Source organism: Nicrophorus vespilloides, unplaced genomic scaffold, assembly GCF_001412225.1.
Source record: "Nicrophorus vespilloides isolate i.1.1-1 unplaced genomic scaffold, Nicve_v1.0, whole genome shotgun sequence".
Classification (NCBI taxonomy): Eukaryota; Metazoa; Arthropoda; class Insecta; order Coleoptera; family Silphidae; genus Nicrophorus; species Nicrophorus vespilloides.
In genome coordinates, this window is record NW_017096853.1 from 30,210 (window position 1) to 37,021 (window position 6,812).

Genomic DNA, 6,812 nt, shown 5'->3' on the forward strand with positions numbered 1-6,812 from the left:
CTCACAAGTAAGTTTTGAATATTACGTTCTCTATAGTCAAAAATCTCATTTTGATTTTATATATCGTCCGTCTATGTTAGTTGCAATTTTGGAAATGATACTTTATTGTGTAAAATAAGATTTGGTTTGTTTCAATCAACATCTTTGGAAAGATACAAGCAATTAATTGCATTTGCTTTCGTCTTTTCAGATCTTGCAAGCCAGGCGAATTATGGTGAGTTTTCGATACGTTTCTATTTGTAGTCGTGGTTGTTTTTTGTTTGTTTTTGTTGTTGTTAACAAGATGATTTTTGGGATGAGCTCGAAAGGGGCGTAGATGGAACGCGAACAATGCGCCATAATTCTTCCTTCCTCGTCCGTGAGGAGTGGAAAAATCGCGAACGCTCTCTTCTCTCTTTCTCTCTCTGTGTGCGTGTGTAGATGTGTGTATGTCTTTCTCTTTCCAAATGAGACTATCTGCTGATAATAGAAGAGCAGAAGAGATGATGGCTATCGGCGCGTGTATAGTTAAAAAGGTGGTTGTGGCTCGAGCGAGACGGAGGACGTTCTCCGAGATGGAAGATGAAAGATCGTTTGGGTGTTTATGTGGGGCACGGCCTTTATGCAAATGTCTCATCTTCTTTGCAACTTTTACCTTTATGAATATTTTTAAGGCTGCGAGCGAGCGAGCGAGCGAGCGGGAGAGGATCGAGAGATAGCGAATGTGATGATGATGATGACATTTCAGTGATCGCGCACGGAACGAGAAGAAACTAACTATATAGTCAAAGAGAACCATCTTCTTCTTCTTCTTTTTATTATTTTCGAATTGGAGAAGGAGGAAGAGGATCGGGCCGGGCCGGGCCTACTAGCATAGATCATCATCATTATTACGATGATCTATGGAGGCGTTGAAATACACACCCGCACGATGATTGCCTTCGCTTTCCACGAAAACAATGCCTCGACGTTATAAAATACATAATAGGTCACCACACTAAGCGATCCTCGCTCGATCCTCATTTTACGTTTTTACTTTTTTTTTTATTCACTTCATCCTTCTTCAATCCACTTTTATTTATGGCAAAATGTACGAACGAACTGTATACAATAAATATATATTTTAAAAAGAAAGAGAAAAGCACAAAATCAATCTAAAAATCGGGGGCGTGCCGCCACCTACTGCGATCCTAAACATTAATGGCAATCCCATAAATGAACTCCCATTTTATAATAACTGTCAAGTGATCAAACATATTTATTATATTCGTCGCACATTTTATTACAGAACATTTTTTTTTTAAATTTATTACAATAAAGATTTTAATTTTAAACAAATATTTGAACAAATTCAGATAAAAATATTAGCGAATTTCAAACATATTTAAAGACATTTTTTAAAACGTAACTTTAAACTGTAGTCTTTTACTGTCTCTATCTTTAAATATTAATTTAATTAATCATTTGATCAATCTATATAAGTGTAAATATGATTTATTTTTATTATAATCATAAAAGAAAAAATAATCTAACAACCTGAAATATTTCGAATAAAATTTTATACAGATTTTTTTTTAAAATTTATTACAATAAAGATTTTAATTTTAAACAAATATTTGAACAAATTCAGACAAAAATATTGGCGAATTTCAAATATATTTATGGACATTTTTTAAAATGTAACTTTCAACTGTAGTCTTTTACTGTCTCTATCTTTAAATATTAATTTAATTAATCATTTGATCAATCTATATAAGTGTAAATAAGTGTTTTTTTTTTATTTTCGAAATTCAATAATATCTAACTATAGTTTTTGAAATTGTAGAACACTTTCAAAATTGTTTAACATGAATGAATAATTCCGATGAAATTTAGGAATATTGTATAAATATTAAAGATGATTGCAAGTATCTGAATTTTTCTTATTTTTGTTTTTAATTAAATAAGAAGTAGAGTTATGTATTTTTTTTTATAGAGAAGTTGAGTGAAAACAATAAATATGTTAGAGATTGTTAATTAATCATTTATTTTTGCTGTATTAGTATAAAAAATAAGAATTACAAAAAGGAATAGTTTGGGTCATGAACTTACCTAACATAATTTTGGGAAATAAACATTGTATCAAATATTATCAATTGCATAAATCAACAGTTGTTTTTATAACATCAAAGCTTAATAAATAGCTGCAAATGTAATAATTAATACCTATTAAATTTAATAATGCAAAACAGGAAGAAAACGAACAGCAATATATTGAAACTTAAACATTACTCTTGCCGTATATAGTTTCGTGCTGAATAATATTCCAACTAAATAATTCATGGAATGCATTTTGAAGTGAAACAAAAAAAAAAAGAGTATTATTTCATGTAACAAGTGTAATAATTTAGGGCGTGCCAGACAACAACTGGCCAATAACGATTTGTGCCATAAATACTTGTTAAAAAAAATTAACAATATTCGATACCCTATATGGATTTTCCAAAACGGTTGCAGCTTTAAGCGTTGGCCGTTTAACGTGTCAAGGGATATCGGATTAGAGAAATTCAGAGCACAAACGAATAATATATTTTTTTGTTGTCGTATAATTTTATTCACAATCTGTTCATCAATGTGAACATTGAGTAAATTTAAGATCTGTTTCCTTTGGCTGTGAATCTGCTGCTATCCTTAACACTGTCATTGTCTATAGACTTGGCTAAAGGATTTTCCATATTTTTAGTTCGTTGCTTGTGTTTCTCTAATTTTACTTGACAAGTAAATTAGAGCAAAATGCGTAATCTCCATTGTTTAATTAGAGTACATGTACTTTTCAAGTATTAAGTTACTTGGAAAGTATCACGTAATATAGACTATTGTATACAATTAATAATAGTATTACTGAAGTAAAGCGCTTTTTCGTTTCAGCACATGATTTATTATAGTGAATCTTATTGAAACTTAGTGAATGAAGGAAAACAAAGTCGGCTCGTGCTACAATCAAACTGTTTTGTTTGTTAAATATGTTTTTTTTTAATTAAAAAGGATAAATAAACAGATATAAAATTTGGATTCATTGATAAATTTTATGGTGTACGCATTTATGAATGAAAAGTGTGTGGTTGTAAAAAATATATTTTTTTTGTATATCACCTGTACATTACTTTGCAGTCTAATACTTTTAATACTAAAAGTTAGTACAGTGGAACCTCGCTTAACGAGCAATCTTTGTTTAAAGCTAAAGAATAAAAATAACCATAGATATGAGAAGCAAAATGATTAAAAATCGAGACCAAGTTATACTTTTTTTTCTCCGACATGGAACGGATTTACGGAATGTAGAATGTAGAAAAAAGTGTTAGTATTTTACTATACGAGTAAAAATCCGGAAATTTTGGAACTGTACTTGGTTGTAATAAAATTGTTTCAAAGAAAATCTGTTCTTAATATAAGAAAATAATAACGTTTTTCTTAATATTTCAGTAATTGCTCCTATTCTAATAAAAATGCAAATAAATAGTAAGGATTTCTTTCTCTTCGTAAATTTGTCCACAAGTAGTTTTGAGATTGTTAACTTTTTCTAGGTCCTAATTATAAATGGATGAACTGAAGCCACAATTCTATTAAGGAATTATTGATTGAAATAATAATATAAAGAAAATCCGATAAATATATTTATGTCTGAAAATACCTAATTTTTGTCGCGCGTTGCAACATATATTTTTGAAATTGTAGGGTGGCAGTAATTCTTTAAAATATATTTTTTTACGCTTTGTCATTAACAATTTAACGCGACGTACCAATATTTTTAGTAAATCTGAAGAGCCAATTTAAGTATGTACAGAGCCATATTCGGTTCGCGAGCCGCAGTTTGCTGACCCTAAATTTATACCATTATATGAAAAAATATAACTTTGGCAGAAATATCAATTACAATTAGTTATTATGTGGTTCATAGTGTACGCCTGATGTAACTCTTAAATTCAATTAAAAAAAGTAGTTTATTTCTACCAAATTTATATAAATAATTGTACTAAAGTAATTGATCAGTTATTAAAATTCTTGAGAATTTATCAGTTATTAATTTTCTTAAGAATCGTCAAAGTTAAATAAATTTGTCTTCCAGTAAATTAAATATATTAATACAAATATTAAATTAATGATTAGTTTTCTTAGGAACGTTAGAGCATTAATTTTTTTTTTAGTGTGTGAAGAAACTGTAGCAGTAATTAACATCTTCTGCGTGTCGCAATGTCGTCAAAACCGTGTGAAACTGCGCTGCGACATTGACATTTGCGTCTAACCTAGCGCTAAATCTCGGTATTTCTCGATCGATTTCCAAATCGATTTGATACACATATGCAAAATTGATGTGAACCTCCGTCGCTTGATTCTTTACATAATTGCGTTCGATAACAAGAAAAAAAGCAAATAAACACAAAATCTCAATCGATTTCCAAATTGATTTAATGAAAATACACAGTTGATTAAATTCTTGATCTATCGTTGCTTGCTTGGTTCTTTACGTAATTGCTATCGATAGCAAAAACAAAAGCAAGAGCAAAAAAAAAAATCCGATCGAATGGCGGAATGTGTGGGATCGTTTGGTGAGCCGTGGGAAAATTGGAGGCCCATTATTAGAAATGCGTCGCGTGCGAAACGCCTTCGGCTTTTTGAAGAAGTATCAGTTGGGGGGGGGGACATTAGATCGACTGTTTTCCAAGTGTACATAAAATTTATTAATTAGATTGCGTAACTGTAGACATGCAATAAACTTTTGGTCTGAAGGAGCGCAGGTGGAGGAGTGGAGTGAAGAGGAAGAGTGGAGAGTCGTTCCAGGTCCAGGAGAACGGCGCTCCGTTTGTGCCTGACCGCTTGTCCCCCCCTGGGGGCACCTTCCTCCACGACTCTGCACCAATAATGATAATAGTTATAATATTCTCACGGTGCGCACACGAGTCCAAAAAATCTCTTCTTTCAACATAAAACGCGCGCAAAAAGCGCTCAAACATATACACGTTTGTGTGTACATACATGCACAATATACAAAATACACATGCACGCGGATAGCCATAGCCACATAGGTCCGTGGATTAGAAAGTTTTGGGGCCGAGTTGCGAGAAGGCCTGGTTGTTTGCACGGAGAGACTCCTTCGGGGCCGCGGATTTTATTCAAATCTGGTATTAGAAGCGAGCAGCAGCAGCCTACTTCCAAAGACTGCAAACCCAAATATAGTCTAATTATGTTACGGTTCTCTCTCATCTCGAAACGCAAACTGAAATAATAAAAAAAAAAGAAAAAAAAACGTTTACCCGAATTGCGCAAAAAAAGAATTGCAGGAGAGAAAAAGAGAAGCAGCAGAAACCGCAGAGAGATTCCATGCAGAAATCCAAATGGAATCATGCGAAAAGAAATGCGTCAATAGTCGTAGCCAGAAATTCCTCAGCTAACATTCATTTGCCCAAATGCGAAAAGGCGTCCGTCGGGTATTCGAGTATTCGGAGCGAAAACTAGATTTTTCCCCCATGTTTGAGAATGCCTTTGATTGCTTTGCTTCGATGGTGATGAAGAAGTATCGAAATGAAAAGTGCTCACGTTTCGATTCTTGACCTTCCTGACCTCGAGCATTTATTTATTTATTTTTTTGATTTTCGATGCTTCATTATCGATGACCGCGGCCATCGACAATGCATACATTATGATTCAATTACAATAATATATCAGATATCCAAGGTTGCTCATTTAAAACATTGTAATTATAACTTTAATAATTTTCACAATTTTCACATATTTTTTTTTTAACTTCAATTTTATGTATCAAGAAACTATCTATTTTAATAATATTCCTGACGATGTTTGACAACTTTAATAGTATGGAAACATTAATAATTTTTATGAAAATTATACATACATTTCTGCCCTGAATAACGAACTGTTGATGCTGAAAAGTGTGATACGTCTAACAATAAATCAAGTTACAATTTACACATAGTGTGGATGCAGAAATGAAAAACGTCGATAGAGAAAATCTTCACGAAAATATAATATAAAAAGTACTCAATTGAAACTATATAAATACATTAAATTACTTAATTATATTATAACTGAAATTGTTGTTTAACGTTCAATTAGAAAGATTATTTTGTTTACTATTAATTTATAAAAGATTACCATTATCTAACATTGAATGAGGCTAAAATGGAATGGTTCTAGAAAAAATCAAGATTCAAATCAAGTAAATTATTGCTAATAGAAGATACAAATGGAACTGGTGGTCATTCTTATTATATAATTATTAATTAGTAGAAAACAATGTGCATCAATAAAAAAAATAAGTTCGAATCACCATTTGTGAGTAATTGTTACAATTTTAGTTTAAACTATAATAAAAGAAAAACACTTTGTCTTCATCGTTTTAAGAAATGTTCTATAAATCTTTGAATCAAATTATTAAATTGATCATTTGAATTTAACAGTTTTGTAATTAAAAAGTTATGTGTTTCAGTAATAGACAAACATGTAATTGATGCAGTGAGTAAGTTGTAGATGCGAATAGTTGTTGTAATATCAACAATTAATAAGTGCATTGTATTTATTGTATTCTCTTTTGAATTATTGAAATTGCTATATTTACGTTAAAGATGCAAAGATTGCATAAGTTGTTTAAATATTTTATGGTTCAGACCGAAGACTTTTGAGTCAACGCTAATTGACGTTTATTTGTCGTTACGTAAGATGCGAAAGGGAAGAGCCGAAGCAATTATTGGTTATTCTCCAAAAAAAATTAAATTGAAAATGTTGATAGTAATCCCATTTCAATAAACATTAAGTATCGATGAAATTCATTAACTTAA